Source organism: Rhinolophus sinicus, linkage group LG10 (assembly GCF_036562045.2).
Source record: "Rhinolophus sinicus isolate RSC01 linkage group LG10, ASM3656204v1, whole genome shotgun sequence".
Classification (NCBI taxonomy): domain Eukaryota; kingdom Metazoa; phylum Chordata; class Mammalia; order Chiroptera; family Rhinolophidae; genus Rhinolophus; species Rhinolophus sinicus.
The window spans coordinates 104,536,543-104,551,499 of record NC_133759.1 but is presented as its reverse complement, the minus strand read 5'-3'; the positions used below and the strand labels follow the sequence as shown (position 1 = coordinate 104,551,499).

Here is a 14,957-nt window from a genome sequence, read left to right as displayed (position 1 = left end):
AAGCCTCTTGTTATCGAATGTCACACTAAATTGTACTAAATTGAATTGCTGCATGCTCTACAATCTATTCAGTTCTAGACTATTCTATCCTAGAATAGCCGTTGACGGGGATCTCACTACCTCATAAAGGAGCCCATTCTATTTTTGGATGACTGTAAACATTAGAAAGGGCAGTGGCTTCTAACTGTGATCTGGAGCCTCTCTCCTGGGGAAGGGCCAATACCTGCTGTTGAATGACCAGGGGGAAGATATGGCCAGGGTGAAACGATATTTAATAGGGCGCAGGGCTATGTCTTGGTCACCTCTGAACCCCCAGGGCCTTTTCCAGATCTGGCACAGAAGAGCTACTTGCCTGCCTCACTCTGTAAAAGAGGTTCTGTGTGGGTATCTGTGTGTGATGTTCTCCCACCAGGAAAGCTCTTCCCTGCGCTGGACCTATCCTTCCTACCTCATTGAACCAACTTTCCTGCCTCCGAGACCAGTATTTCTAGAGGTCAGAGGCTCAGTGGGAGAGGTGACATGGTGGGCTTTGAAGCCAGATGGCTCTGAGTTCTACTCTCGACTCTATCAGTGTGTGGCTGTGAGGCCATTGGTCCTCAGTTTTCTGATCTGTAAAATGGGCATATGATGCCTCTCTCACAGATCCCATCCAGGGAAATAATTGTAATGTGAGTAAGAGTCATTATTTATTGACTGCTTGGCATGAACACAGAATGTTCTATTAGCCCCATTTTACTGGCCAGGAAACTGATGCCCAGAGAGGAGTGACTTGCTTGAGGTCTCACAGTCAGGAAGTGGTAGAGGTGAATTCATGGCCAGGGCTCACTGGTTTCAGGGCTCAGTGCTTCTTCACGATGCCGTACGAGTACCCAAGTTATGCTTCATCCATCGATTTCCCTTTGCCCTTGCCAGTTCACACTTAAAAGTGGCCTTGGCTTGCTCTTCAATTATTTCTTTGACTTGGTTTCAGTGCCTCAAATAGCCACGACCTCTCTTTTCCTGTGATCAACAGACTCCCCATCCCTTCCATCGTTTGGGCACAAGGTAGGTGCTTAGATGGCATTTGCCAACTTGAAAAAATATGGAAGGGCAGCATCTTGTCCCTCTTTCCATCCCTTCACACAGGCAGACAGACAGACAGACAGACAGACACACACACACACACACACACACACACACACACACAACTCATACCGCCATGCACTTGTACAAACTGACACATACGCTTACGAACTCATACACACACTTACACACACACCCTGCCCCTGGGTACTGTGTCCTTGGTGAGTGGGGGTCCCAGGTGGGGTCTGACTGCTGGTTTTCATCACATTACAAGCCTGCCTGGGGAGCGAGGCCTCATTTAGAGACGCAATATTAAATGGGTATGCTTTCTGCCGAAATTGTTTTTAAGCATGTACATTTCAAATCCATTTAATTTCCAGCCATCGGTTGAAATCAAGTCGTTTTGTACATGTCACATACATTCTTGTTCTGGGAAGGCCTGTTTCTGCAGCCACGGCCGCCACATGTGTGTGCCAGGGGGCAGGGTGCGGGGGCTGCGACTGAATGGCTTTTCCATGTGGGCGATTGTGGTCGTCAGGAAAGCATCTCACAGCAGTTTACGCTTTCTCAGTTTACCAGAGCCCAGCATCTGTTCTGAGGCGGAGCTGGGGCAGCCTGTGGCCCACCCCACCAGTGCCAGGAAGGCGCCCTCCCCGACCAGCTCTGAATCTGTAGAAAAGAAAAGAAAAAGGGGGGAGTGGGGAAGAAAAAGAGATGTTGACACATGCTCCGAAGAGGCCAAGGAATTCTGTTTACTCCTCGGTGATATTTCTGCCTTTTGTTGTGGCAAAGACCTGCTTTTACTGCATTGTTGAAACATCTTCAAAGTCTGGAAATCTGAGGGGCATTCCAATAAAAACCTTTGTTGAGCTGCAGCGGAGAGAACCCCAAATTCAAATCAGGTCCCAGCACTTGGCAACAGGAGCTGAGAGTGGGTGGAGGAGGCCAAGTGCCCCTGTCCCAGAGATGGGAGAGGGGCACAGACCACTATCTGGGGAGGGTCCAGCCAGCTGAGGGTCCCTGGGAACACTGTGGGGCCAAACAGAACCTGGTTCAAACCTGGACTCCACCACCAATTCAGTGTGTTACCTTGGACCTGCCACTTTGCCTCTTTGAGCCTCAGTTTTCTCATCTGTAAAATGGGGGAGGTTCCTAGCCATCTATAAGGCTGATATAAAGATTAGAGACAAAGTGTGTAAAGCGTTTGGCACCTGGGAGGTATTAACAGATATTAATGCCTCATCTTCTTGCTAATATGGAAAACTTCACTACTGTGCCTTGGGCCCCACTCTTCACTCTAAACATTGGGTGTCCCAACATTTCTAGGAATGGGTAGCATTGGGCAACCCCTGCTCTTCCCACCTTGCATGATAAAGGACGGCAGGCCTGTGGACCCCTTAAAATAAGGGGTCAGCTCTGTGCCCAGCCGTCTAGGTTAACAGGTGCCTACAACCTGAGTGAGTCATATAGTGTCAGCCTGTCATCGGCCTGACAGGCTGACACTATATGACTCACTCAGGTAGGAACCAAGGATGAAAGCAACCAGTCCCCAGAATCAGGGGACCCCAAGAAGTGAGGCACCCACCTCGTCCCAGCAGTTGTCTGCAGGCATTGCCCATCTCGGGCCCTGATCCGAGGTAGAGGTGTCTCAGGTGTGGGTCCCTCCAGTCCAGTCCGTCCAAGCTGAGCCCAGACAGCTGCCATGGCCCTAGTTTAGCCTTGGGTACCATTCCGTTTGAACTGTTCCTTTGGATGTCCCATGTTTAGTAAGCCATTCATTCAATCAGTAGTGCTAGGTTTCGGACATGGCGCTCAGCCTAGTGGGGGAGGCAGGCATGCAAACCCAAAGGGATGGCGCTGGTGCTGGAGCAACCCAGGAGCGTCCCCAACGCCACCTGGCAGGGGGCTGAACCGGGAGTGGGCAAGTCAGTCTTCTTAGAGTGGAAGACCCCTGGATGACTCACTTTTCTTCAAGTCTCGAGACAAGACAATTGCCCAGACCTATTAGTTGGAAACTTCCCTTAAAATTCTTGTCAGGTACCTGGTTCGTTAAACAATGTCTCTCAGACCAGAGGGACATGGTGAATGAGGGCGGGGTAAACATCTCGTGTGAGTGTGCGGTTGAGAGAGGTGAGCAGGATGGAGGATTTTCGAAGGAGACGTTGCTACCTCAAACCCCAGTTCACCTGGATTCCCAAGGGCTGCCCCATGTGCTGGGCACTGGGGAGTCAGGTGGGCAAGGCAAAGCGTCGTACCCTTTCCAAAAGGAGAACAATGAACGAGGTCAAAGGAGAGGGCCAGGTGACTCAGCACACAGCCCTCTGACCCAGTTAGAAGAGGCAAATGGTGAGGGAAGGTTTTTTGAAGGAAATGACTTTTAAGCTGGAACCTGAAAGTAGACTGAACATTAGGCAAAGAGCAGCAGAAAGACTGTTCTGGGCAGATGTGAAACGATGGGGTGGCCTGGAGCAGGGCGGAGCAGAAGCAATCTCAGTGTGGCCAGAGTGTATGTGGACAGGAGGGGTCAGAAAGATCATCAGGGCTCAGGTCGTGGGGCTGTGTCACTGGCTCAGGGGGCTTGATTTGCTGATGTTATTGCATTCTGCATTCTCTGTGTCCATTCTCTGCTCTACCCTGTGGTGACTCTGCTAATTGCAAATGCGACAACCTCTTTCTCTTGCTTAAATGCTCTACAGAATCCACGGCCCTCAGAGCAAAATCCAAACTTCTCACCATGGCTTTTGAGGGTCCCCCAGGCTTTAAGAGGTGGGTAGAGTAGTTAAGACCTTAACTGGTAGAGCAGATGAACTTGGGTTCCAGTCCCTACTTCCTGTTAGTTGATCTTGAAGAAACTGCTTTGCCCTCCTGAGCCTCAGCTTACTCATTTGTAAAATGGGCACAGGAAGTAAGATGATGCCTGTATCTCCCAGGAAGCTTCCGATGACTAACGGCTCTGTGGCCCCTGAGACCCTCCTCTTTCCCATCTCTTACATACTGTATCCATCACAGCTAGTACTCGGAGATACTAGAAAGCTTGGTGCTAGTTCATGCCTCCCTGCCTTTGCTGACAGAGAGCCCTCTGCCTGGGACACCCTATCTATGACTGACTGCCTGTCAGACTATTCACTGTGAGAGACCCAGCTCAGGGGTCACTTCCTCTGAGAAGCCCTCTCTGATTTCCCTCCCCTGGTTGCTCCCACCTCTGCCCTCCCCCAAACTGTCATAAATAGCACAGCTGCACTTTCCCTCTGGGGGACAGAAGTCTGTCTCCCCTCCATGCTCCAAATACCTGAGTCAGTCAGGTCCTCTTACCTCTGGAACCTCAAGGGCCTGGCACGGAGTTGAACACCCGCCAGTGTGACAGATGAGAACGCTGAGTCTCACTCGCACATTTCATCTGACTTGATTCCAATCGCAATTTTCCTTCCCGGGGTGGGGGCCGGGAGGTGGCAAGCCTGAACTAGGCGCTGGTTCAGCGGCTCTTTGGCCACTGGGCTTTAGCTCAGGTCCCCGGCAGGAAGGTGGACACAAAGACCCAGTGTGCGTGCGCAGCCGGACCAGGGCTGGGCTGCCCCTGACCAGAGCCCCGCAGCACGTTAGTTACTCTCATTTCTCGCTGCTCGAGTGATGACGTGTGCCATCAGGCTTGCTGCGAGCTCCAGCCTTCCATTACCTCATGCCCAGGCAACACCTCCTGGGTCATTGGCCAGGCTCATGTGCAGGGCGTCAGCTGCCCCTCCCACCAGTGCCCCCACAGGGGGCAGTGAGAACGGGGGAACGCCGACAAGAAGCTGGGCTTCTGCCCCAAAGCTGCAGGGGACCGAGTCCAGGCTTCTGGGGGTAGGGGCGTTTAGTACCCAGCTGGAAAAGATCTCAGCCAACCTTTTATGTTGCTAAGAATATCTAACATTTATTCAGTGCCTATTATGTGCCAGGCTCTGGACTGAATGCTGCACACATTTTAATCTCATTTAACTTTACAAGTCCAAAAAGTAGACAGTTACTATCCCTGTCCCCATTGTACAGATGAGGACACTGAGGCACAGAGAGGTGAAGTAACTTGCCCAAGGTCACACAGGCAGCAGTGCTGGAGTGTGAACTGGAAAGTCGGAAAGGAGAATATGTGCTCTTTAAGTGGCTTTATGCTTCCCATTTTATAGACGGGGAGACTGAGGCCAGAGGGGGCAGGGACTGTTCCACACAGCAGGATGTCAGAGAACATGTATTCCCTGATGCGAAAAAGCAGGTCTTTTCCTGCTTCACCTAACTGCTGCAGAAAACACAGCCCTGCCTTTTGTTAGTTTGATGCTACAGTCACCCGGACCTGGGTTCAATTCCAGCTGAGTGACATTGACTAAGTAACTTCACCTCTTGGAGCTTTGGTTTCCCCATATGTGCACCACTCCCTCTCGTGCGGTTATGTCGGGTGAAAAGGGGCTGGGCACATGACTTACAGGAGGTGAGCAAGTAAGTGATGCAGGGGGACAAGTAATGTTATTACGGTCGCTCCCTCAGCTTCCATACAGGACTGGAGGCCCCACTACTTACTGGTTCTTGGAATTTAGGCCAATGACTTAACCTTAAGTCTTGGTGTCCCCATCTGCGGAATGGAACCAACAATCGTGACTACCCCATAGGGTCATGGTTGTGAGGGTTACCGACCTAAAGCAATTTGCACAGTGCTTGGCTTGGAGTCTGAGTATTACTACTGAGTCGACACAGGCTTGCAGAGCACTGGACTTGGAGCCAGCAGGAATGTTCTGGGGATTAAATGAGATTTTGGCCTGAGCAGCCCGCAGCCATTCAGATGCAAGGAATGGTCACATGTCTCCATTCTTCAAAGTCACATTAAATCTGGTTCCATATCTGTATCCATCTGGCTGGCAGGATAGTCAGTCTCAGCCCTTTAGGGGTGTGGAGTGGGAGGGGCTTGCTTTCCCCAAGCTCGTACAAGAATTCAGGAAACCTTATACAGACGGAAAACATGGGCCGGGCACCTTCCTCAGTTATCCAAGGTCCCAAGGGGCTTCTCTGCTCATGGCGTCTACTCCCTTGGTGCCCACCTGAGCCCTGGAAACGTCACTGGGCTTCTGAGGCCAAAGCCAGGCAAGGCCAGCTTCATGGGTATCAGGCCTGGTGCCACAAAGGCCACATGCGTGGTTTAGTGCTCTGTCACTGTCTTGCAGTTCCGAACAATTTCTGAACAAGGGCTCTGCATTTTCACTTTGCACTGGGCCCTGCGTGTTACATAGCTGGCCCTGCTCCAAGGGTCCAGCCATGTGTCATCCTCCCTGGAGTCTCCACTCCTCCAGGCCTCATTACGAGATGGAAGCCCCCTGGCTGCTGCTTGTGGAGCCCACCACCCTCCACCACACACCCACCCTTGGAAACCTCACCTCTCTTTCATCTCTTGAACCAGACAAGCCAGTTCTTTGTGTCTCTGAATCTAAATCTCTGAAAGAAAGGTCGGCCCCTTACCTCTCTCATAGGCTGGGGAAAGCTCTGTCCTCTAGGGCACAAAGCCCCCCTTTCCTTCCTGAAAGGGAAAATGGGCAAAATCCTTTCACTCTTTCATGTCCAGCCTCCCCAGATCCTTTACGTAGCTCATCCCTCCATCAGGAAATATTCCTGAGCGCTGGGCAGGTAGTAACTTCCAGCCTGAAGTTGGTAGGCATTACTGCTCCCATTTTACAGACGAATAAACTAAGGCCCAGAGAGGTTCAGAGACTTGCTAAAAATCACACAGCCTCCCAGCCTCCAATTCTTCTCAATGTTTCCATAGACTTGGCCAGAGAGGGAAGAAAGTGGGGGCATAAGTGGGCAAAGTTATGGTTGATGTACCTTCGATCCTTTAAATTAAAAGCCATGGCTCAGTTTATAACCCAGAGAAATCTAGACTATTACTTAATATATGACAGACACTGTCTTAAGAGTTAACACGCGTGTCTCATTTGTGCTCTCTTTTAACACATGAGAAAACTGAGGCTCGAAGCAGCTCAGAACCATGCCCAGAGTCTCACAGAGCTAGAGACTTAGAGGCTGGGCAGGTATCGCTGGTCTCGCCCCAGGAGGGAATCTGAACCCCTGCTCTCTCGCTGGTGAACAGGGTAACTGGGAAGTGATCTTCCCTCCCAGCTCCGCCCTGCTCTGCTGGCGGAAGGGCCACGTGGGAGCCCAGAGATGCTCAGAGGATGGTTTCAATTTTCCAGCCGTGGTCTGACCACTCATGTTTTTGAAAATTAAAAATTAAATCTTGGCTTTGACCCGAGAGCAAAGACATGGTACTCTGCTCTTGGAGCCCTGCTCACCCTTGTGAATTGGGGGTTCTGTGTTGTGAGGGAAACAACGATTTCAGCTGCCAAAGACTAGGTCATCCTCCCGCAGCCCTGGAACCCAAGAGTTATTGCTGTGGGCGCGAGCTGGGCGGCTTGGGTCTGGCATTGATGGATTTGAAAGGCCTTGACACTCTGGGGTCTTCCAGAAACTTTCTCCAAGGGCAGGATGGGGCTATCTGCTGCCAGGCATTTGCCAGTGGACAACATGGTCAGGACCTAGAAGACAGTGTTATTCAGATGAGAGTCTGCAGCAGGGCTCAGGGGAGTGCCAGAGGGATAGCTTCTGCAGGAACCTCCCAGGGTCTTGTACTTTCTTCTTCCTCTCTCTGATTGTCTTCAAAAGCCCATCCCGTCAGGTCTACTCTCTGAGTAGCCCTCGGTTCTGTTTGCTCACCCCTTCTTGGTCTCCCTGCCCCTCCGTGTCCCCCTGGCCTGCACCCTTCAAATGGTCACTGTGCTAATAGCAGGTTCCAAACACACCTCTGGTGCAAAACCTTCAGGGGTCCCCCCTGCAGAAACCTGATACCCTTGAGGATTTGGCTGTGACCTGGCTCTCTCCAGCTTCATCTTCTGCTCCCTTTTCCACATGAGCCACACCATGGGAAGTTCCCCCAGTACTGCATGATCTTGCCCACCTCTCGGCCTTGGCCTGTGCTGCCTAGGGCACCCTTCCCCCTTCTTTGATGGGTAAAGTCACTCCCATCAGTCCCAACACTCAGCTGTCTTCCTGGATGCCTTCTTCAAGCTGGGAGCAGTCTGAGTCAGTCCCCCCACAAGACTTGAGGCTTCCCGAGGGCAAGGCCTAGTCCCAGCTTCCCAGCTCCATGCAGGTGTCAAATTACAACAACATGACAATAACTTTTTGTGCATCTCCCAGGACTCCAGTCCAGCTCCCAGAGGATTTAAAAGTGCCAAAAATAGAAAGTGAAGAAGAGAAAATTCCCTCCTCAGAGCTCCCCTCTGAGGTCAGAAGCTGATTGCTACTTGTTTTGTTCAATAACTATTTCTTAGCGCATCTGTGTGGTCTAGGCTCAGTATGTGGCTCTGGGCTAAATACAGTTTTTTGTTGTTGTTATGTAAAGTGCAAGAGAGACCCGGCTTCCTGGAGGTCACAGATAAGAAGGGGAGAATGAACATGCCAGTGAGCAAATACATGTGCGATTACAAACTGGGGCAAGGCACCGAAGGGGAAAAGCCAGGGGCAGCGAGACTGGAGGGCTGGCAGGGACGGTGTGGCTGGCCTTGAAGGTGGTGTTTTCATGAGATCACATCTTTGGGAGCATTGCAGGCAGGCACATCACAACCCTGGAGAACACTGCAAAGGGATGCTTTAAGCCTCCCCGTGGGTGCTGGTGACCAGAAGAGGGAAGCTGCCCAGAAGCCCCTCATCCTCGGGGGTGGGGACAGTCCAGCTCAGTGGTTACGAGCCCAGCCGCCTTTCACCATGTAACTCCCGGTGATCTTAGATAACTGCCTTGACCAGCCGTCACCTCCCTTTCCTGAACTACATATAAAGGGGAAACTAGGACGTAGGGTTGGCACGAGATGAAATGAGTTAATGAATGTCAAGTACTTGAACAGTGCCTGGCACATAGTAACAGTTCAAAAGGCTTCAGCTATTACCATTTTTTATTATTAATAACCAGGCCTCAGCTGGCTGGGGAACTGCCATGTCCCGCCAGCAGAGAGCGATGCATGGAAAGGCCACGAGCCTCAGGGTCCTTCGGACACGTCCACCACAGTTTGACATTAGAGCGTCTAAGGTGAACGTGGGGTGTTGTGCCCAGCAGCTGGTTCCCCAGGGAAAAGCCTCACTGAGATTTATTGGGTACACGGACAGGTAAACGCACCTGTTTATTCCTTCCTTCCCTCCAGCGTTTCCACCAGAGACGCTTGGGTGCTGTAATGGAAACCCAGGTTTATATTCTCATTAAATTCATGCAACCTGATCCTATCTGCATCCAGCTACCAAGCTCTAGGCCTGAAAAAAAAAAGAAAAAAAAAAGTTGGTTTGTTGTTTTTTTTTTAAAGCCCTTTTATTGTTCGTTTTCCCCAAAGCAGTTTTCCTCTGATTTAAAATCATGTGATTCCAGTGAAATATGATCTATATGTTTCTGATTCATTTACTGATTAACTAATGATTGTAAAAATGGCTTTGCAATGACCAGATTTAGTACGAAGTCTCAGCATCAATATTATTTACACTTAGACATCAAATAGCACTCGTGACAATTTTTGTTAAGTGACTGAGGGGCTGTCCCGGTCAAATTTCTGTTTTCTCATGAATTTGTGATGGCTGCTGCTGTTTCTTTTTGTCCTACCGCTGGTCCCCCTCCTCTCCCTCCTCTTTTCCTCCTTCTCGTCTTCCTTTTTTTTTTTTTAGAACTTGAGTCCTGAAAACTTAGTTGAGATTTAGATTCATCATGTGAATAAAATTGCTTGTAAATCCACCCCAGCAAGCCCAAGTTCACATCACACAAAGCACCCGTGGCCTAGAAAACAGGGCAAACTTCTCAGGTGAGGCTCATGGGAGCAGGTAGAACATTCAAAGCATATTCAGGCTAAAAACAAGACTCTAAGATTTCAAAACTGGGAAACAAATGGTCTGGGGTATTTCTTTTATTTTTTATTTTTTGAGATATTTAAAAAGGGGAAAAAAAAAAAAAAAAAAAAAAGCCCAGGGAAGTTGGTTGAATTTTATCTGGGGAAATTTATTTGTTCAAAAGTGAAAAGTTAAGGGATCCAAGGTCAAGGGTAGATTTTTGTCTTCCTGTTTATTTTTATCCTGCATTCTTCCCTCTTCCCACATCACACCCTTTGCCAAGTGCAGTGGAATTTTCTCTCCATCAGCCCTGTGTCCCTCTCCCCCCACAGCAGTTCTGTCTCTCACCAGGACCTGAACCATTTCATTCACCTCTTCCCACTGGTCTCCTGGCCTCCATCCTGCACCTGGTCCCGTGGGGAGCTTTCTAGAATGTAGACCAGAGCCTCTCTGAGGCTTAAAATCCGTGTGCAGTATGGTTTGTGTTTCTGAGCACTTCCTATGTTCAGTCTCTGTGCTTATCATGGATCTGCCTCATTTTGCCCTCACTTCAGTTCTGTGAAGGTTGAGCTGTATCCTCCCCATTTCACAGACGGGGAGGCTCAGAGTCAGAACGAGAGTCGCTCAGAGAGGAAGCGGCAGGGCAGGAGGTCCAGCCCAGGGCTCTTGCCCTTGACCGTCAGGGAGGTGCCTGCAGGAGCAAGTTCCAACTTAGGAGCACGGTCGCCAGGCCTGCAGGCCCTTGCCTGTCCCCTCTGCAGCCACCTCTCACTCTCCCCTCCCACATTGGCTTTGGCCTCCAGCTATGCCACACGATCAGTTCACACGTCCGTGCCCAGCGTACGCTGTTCCCTCTGGGAGGAAATGCCCTTCTACTCACGGCCCCGGCTCTGCGCAGCACGCTTCTGTTTGTCCCTCAGGACCCAGCGCCCGGGGGTCCTGCTCCGTGAGCCTTCCTACCTGACTATCTGGGGTGGGCACCGAGTGTCTGTGTCCACTCAGCGTCCGCTGCCCCTTCTCCCTGTGCCAGCACCCTGATACGCATGGGCTGCTTTCCTCTTTCAGTTTCAGGAGTGAGCAGGTGACCACGGCCCTGGCAATGGACTGAGGGAGTATGACATGACCCCAGAAAATCCAACGACAGTCAATCCTGGGGATTTGGCTGAAGTGAAAAGTCAACAGGACTCTTGTTTCGCTGGTGTTGCTAACAAGTTGACCTTGTAGAGTGCGGTCCAGGTGCCTCAGGTGGACGGTTCACCTGGAGCAAGCAGAGCCTTCTCAAAGCTGAAGCTAACGTGGCTAAGCAAAGCCTGAGCTGGGGAGAGACTCCTGGTTGTCCTCAGTTCCTGGACCATGCCGTGCCTGAAGCCAGTTCCCTAACTTCTTAGAAATGTGAGCTCACCCCTGCCTTGCCCCCTTAGGCCATTTTGAGTTGGACTTATGTCACTTGTCATTGAGTTGTGAAGAATGCATCATCCAGAGTGACACCTTTCTCCCTTCTGCAACCTCAGTACCCAGTAAACACATACGTCATTCCTTCTACCCTCACCCAATTGCAATTTGTTTGTTCATGTGTCTCTGCTCCTGGACTCAGCTTCTTGGGAAAAAGGACCATTCCGTCTCCATCTCTATTGTCTGGGCACAGGCTAAGAAGCAGTATAAAGTTGGCATTAATATCAGGGACTTTGAAGTCACTCAAACCCAGGTTTGAGTTCCCGCTCTGCCACTTGCTAACTGGGTAGTCTTGGACAAATTCCTTATGCTGTCTCCTTGTGTCTCAATTTACTGAATGCTCATTATCAAAAGGTCATTAGAAAGAATGAGTGAGGAACTTTCCACTGCCCTTAGCACAGTGCCCGGCCTATATTAGGCATTTAATAAGTGGTAGCTGTGATTATTATTACGCGTTGGTCCAGTGGAGGCAGTCTTATAAAACTCACAGACAATCCTGGCAGTGGTGCAGCCCAGGGGTGGGAACAGTTTACACACAAGCACACCCACAGTTACCCTAAATTGTGGCGGTATTGTTCCTGGACAATGGAGACTCAGGGCTGAGCTAGGTTTAGGAGTATGGGAGGAAATGGGCAGCTCCTCTCAGCCCTGTCCCGAGGCCATGGCAGTTCTCAGGGTGGGAATGGACATGGGAATGTGGGTAGAGAAACAGAATCTCCCTTCCCAGGGTTCTCCTTCTTACCATCCCCACACCCTCACCCCAGACTCAGATTGTGGGTTCTTTTCTCTGGGGAGAAGTGCACAGCTAGAGCTCAGATGTTGGAGTCAAGTACTCCTGGGTTACAATCTTGGATCTCCACTGTCTTAGCTGTGTGTCTTTAGGCAAGTTACTTACCCTCTCTGAACTTCTGTTTCCTCATCTTCAAAATGAGTTGTTTAGAAGAAACATGAGATCATGTAATTGAAGGCCTTTGACCAGTGCCAACAAATGGTAACTATTATAATCAAGGATTAAAATAAAATCCATGAAGTTTCCAACTCCTCGCTGTCCTGGCACCCAGCCTGGCCATTTGGAGGGTAGCAGGAACTTGGACTCCAGGATGGGCCTGCAGGGGCCTTGGCTCAATGAGACTCAGTGGACAAATTCAGCCCTGCCCACCTAGGGCTCTAGTTGAGAGAATGGATGCTGGAGTCTAGCCACCTGCCTTTGGATTCTGACTTTCGTACTACTTATTCGGCCAGTTACTCAAATTCCCTGTGCCTCAGTTGCCCCACCTGTAAAATGGGGATAATAACAGCACCTACGTTTGGTCGTTTTAGAATTAAATAGCCATTAGTCAATAGTACAAGCAATATACTTAGAACTGTGCCTGACCCACTGCAAGTACTCAGTAAACATTAGCTATTAGTAATTCCTTGAATAATTTAGTGGCTGCGTATTGCAGTCAGACACCTCAATCTCAAAAGAAATGGAGGACAATGGGCTTGTCCTCAGTAAGTGTATAGCCTAACTGATAAATGACAATAATAATAGCTACTGATTTTTAAAACAGAAGTGACCAACCAATTTACCTTGATTTGGTGAGGAGCAAAACGGGAAAGTACCTTGAGCCGTTGGCCCAGGCTCTGGCTGCCATGGGATGCTTGCGTCGAGTCTTCGAGATAGTGGACTTCTCTTCTCTGGTTTGCCCAGAACAGCCCTCAATCTCCGTTTCAGCCCTGTGGGTCTAGTGGAGGCTGGTGCTCACAGCTTCCAGTGCTGGGACGTGGCCAAGGCTCAGAAGTGATTGGTCCAGGAAGGGACATGTGACCCAATCGGTCCCTTTGCTGGGGTATTCTTATTGGAGATGGTGGGGAAGAGCTGTCTTCTACAAGACTGGAGCTGCCTGGGGGAGAAGGCATGTCCTTGGATATGGTGGTTCAGACTGGGCTTCTGTCTCTTGCAAAAGAAAGATTCCGATTTATTCATGTGCCTTTCCTCTCCACTCTGGAAAGTCGCCCTGGGCACAGAATGACTGTGGTGCCTTCATCTCTTACGGGAGAGTTATTTGGGAGGAGAAGGAGGGAAGAAAATTAGCCCATGCACTTGTGTAAGTGGAAGAATAAGGTTCAGAAACATTCCCGTTTCACAAGCAACAAAGTCATGACCTCTGGGCTGGGGCAGACAGTACAAAGTCTAAAGAAACACCTACTGTGTGCCGGGGACATCACTTTCACCTCAAACTATGAGAGAGCTCCGACTGTCCCGGGTCTACAGAGGAGGACAGCAAGGCCTGCTTCATTAACTCACTCGGCCAAGGTCAGGCAGTAGGGCATCTCAGGTCCCAATCCTTCCCAACTTGTGGCGTCTTTTCCCATTTGGAGCTTGGTGACTCCATGTGTTTGGTCCTAATTATCTGTGAAACTGTCAAACTAGACACGCTCCAGTGAGCGGAGAGAGCAAAAGTGTTCCAGAGCAATGCTATCCCTGCGTGACTGAGAATAGTGCTTGCCTCCCGGCATTCTTAGAAATTTGGGGTTAGGGAAAGTGGGAGAGACAGAGGGCCATGTGGCCAGCCACTGACCTCCCCCCATGGCCATCCCATTTTCATCTGAACGTCTCCAGGTATAAAGAGAGGCTACCGGGTACTAGGGGCCTCCTTGCGATCCAGCCCTGGGCTGTCTGTCATTGGCTCACCGTATCACCTTAGGCCTGTCACTTCCCCCTATGGGTCTCAGTTTCCCCATCTGTGAAATGACAGGAGCTCGGGCTGAACCAGCTCACCTTTAAGGGCTCTCCCAGGCCAAATATGAACCTCAGTCGCTAACTTTGCGTAAGTATTTTACAGTCTGTAAAGCTCTCACTTGATCCTCCCACCCAGCAGTTCTCAACCTGCTTTTCTGTTGATGCACACATGACAGGGTTGTCACACACGTGGCATTCTCCCACGCACAATTCCCATAGGCTACTTTCAAATTTTATCCCGTCCCTTCCCGCTCAAGAGAACAAATGAGGAAGGATGATATTGTCACAGGGCTAACCTTGGCTATACTCTAAGTTGTATGATTTTAAACCCGAATCATTGGAAATATCGGTGCTGTGTCGTTAGCAAATAATTACATTGCCAGGTTTCTCCCAACTGATTCTGACCCGCAAGGTTGTCTAGACACAGTGGATCAAAGCCACAGCTGTAATGAGCCCAAGAGGCAGCACTGGCTTCAGATTCACGGAAGGAGCTAAAATAAAGCAAATGGTATTTTAATAGCTGGTGTCAAAATTCCTCCTAAGAAGGGAATTGTATTTTAATATGAATTGGGGGAGGTAGGATGCTGAGGGCTCTGAGGGGGCGGGGTGGGGGGGGTAGGGCTTCCAAGAGGAAAGCTGGGTTGTTCTGCACAGAGATAGCCCAGGAAGGAGGAGGTGAGGAGAGGCTCCTGCGAGAGAAAGGAGGGCTCTGCTGTGTTAGATGTCTCCCTGCCCTCTGAGTCCCAAACTTTCAGATGCTCTCCTAAACTACGCAGTGGTATGTATGTGTGTGTGACGGCGCCAGCAAATGGTGCTCTCAGACCACACACATATACTCACA

The 14,957-nt window shown here is 50.2% G+C and overlaps 1 long non-coding RNA gene across 2 annotated transcripts; it reads right to left on the bottom strand.

The window, feature by feature from the left end:
- Positions 1 to 1,400: 1,400 nt before the first annotated feature.
- LOC109451737 (uncharacterized) lies at positions 1,401 to 4,712 on the bottom strand. Of its 2 annotated transcripts, XR_002138018.2 has the most exons (3): positions 4,375 to 4,712; positions 2,648 to 2,968; positions 1,401 to 1,731 (listed from the first exon to the last, which is right to left on the bottom strand). It is a non-coding gene; the product is annotated as an uncharacterized LOC109451737 (long non-coding RNA). The 2 variants fall into 2 exon arrangements; XR_012489529.1 differs by lacking the exon at positions 2,648 to 2,968.
- Positions 4,713 to 14,957: the final 10,245 nt, after the last annotated feature.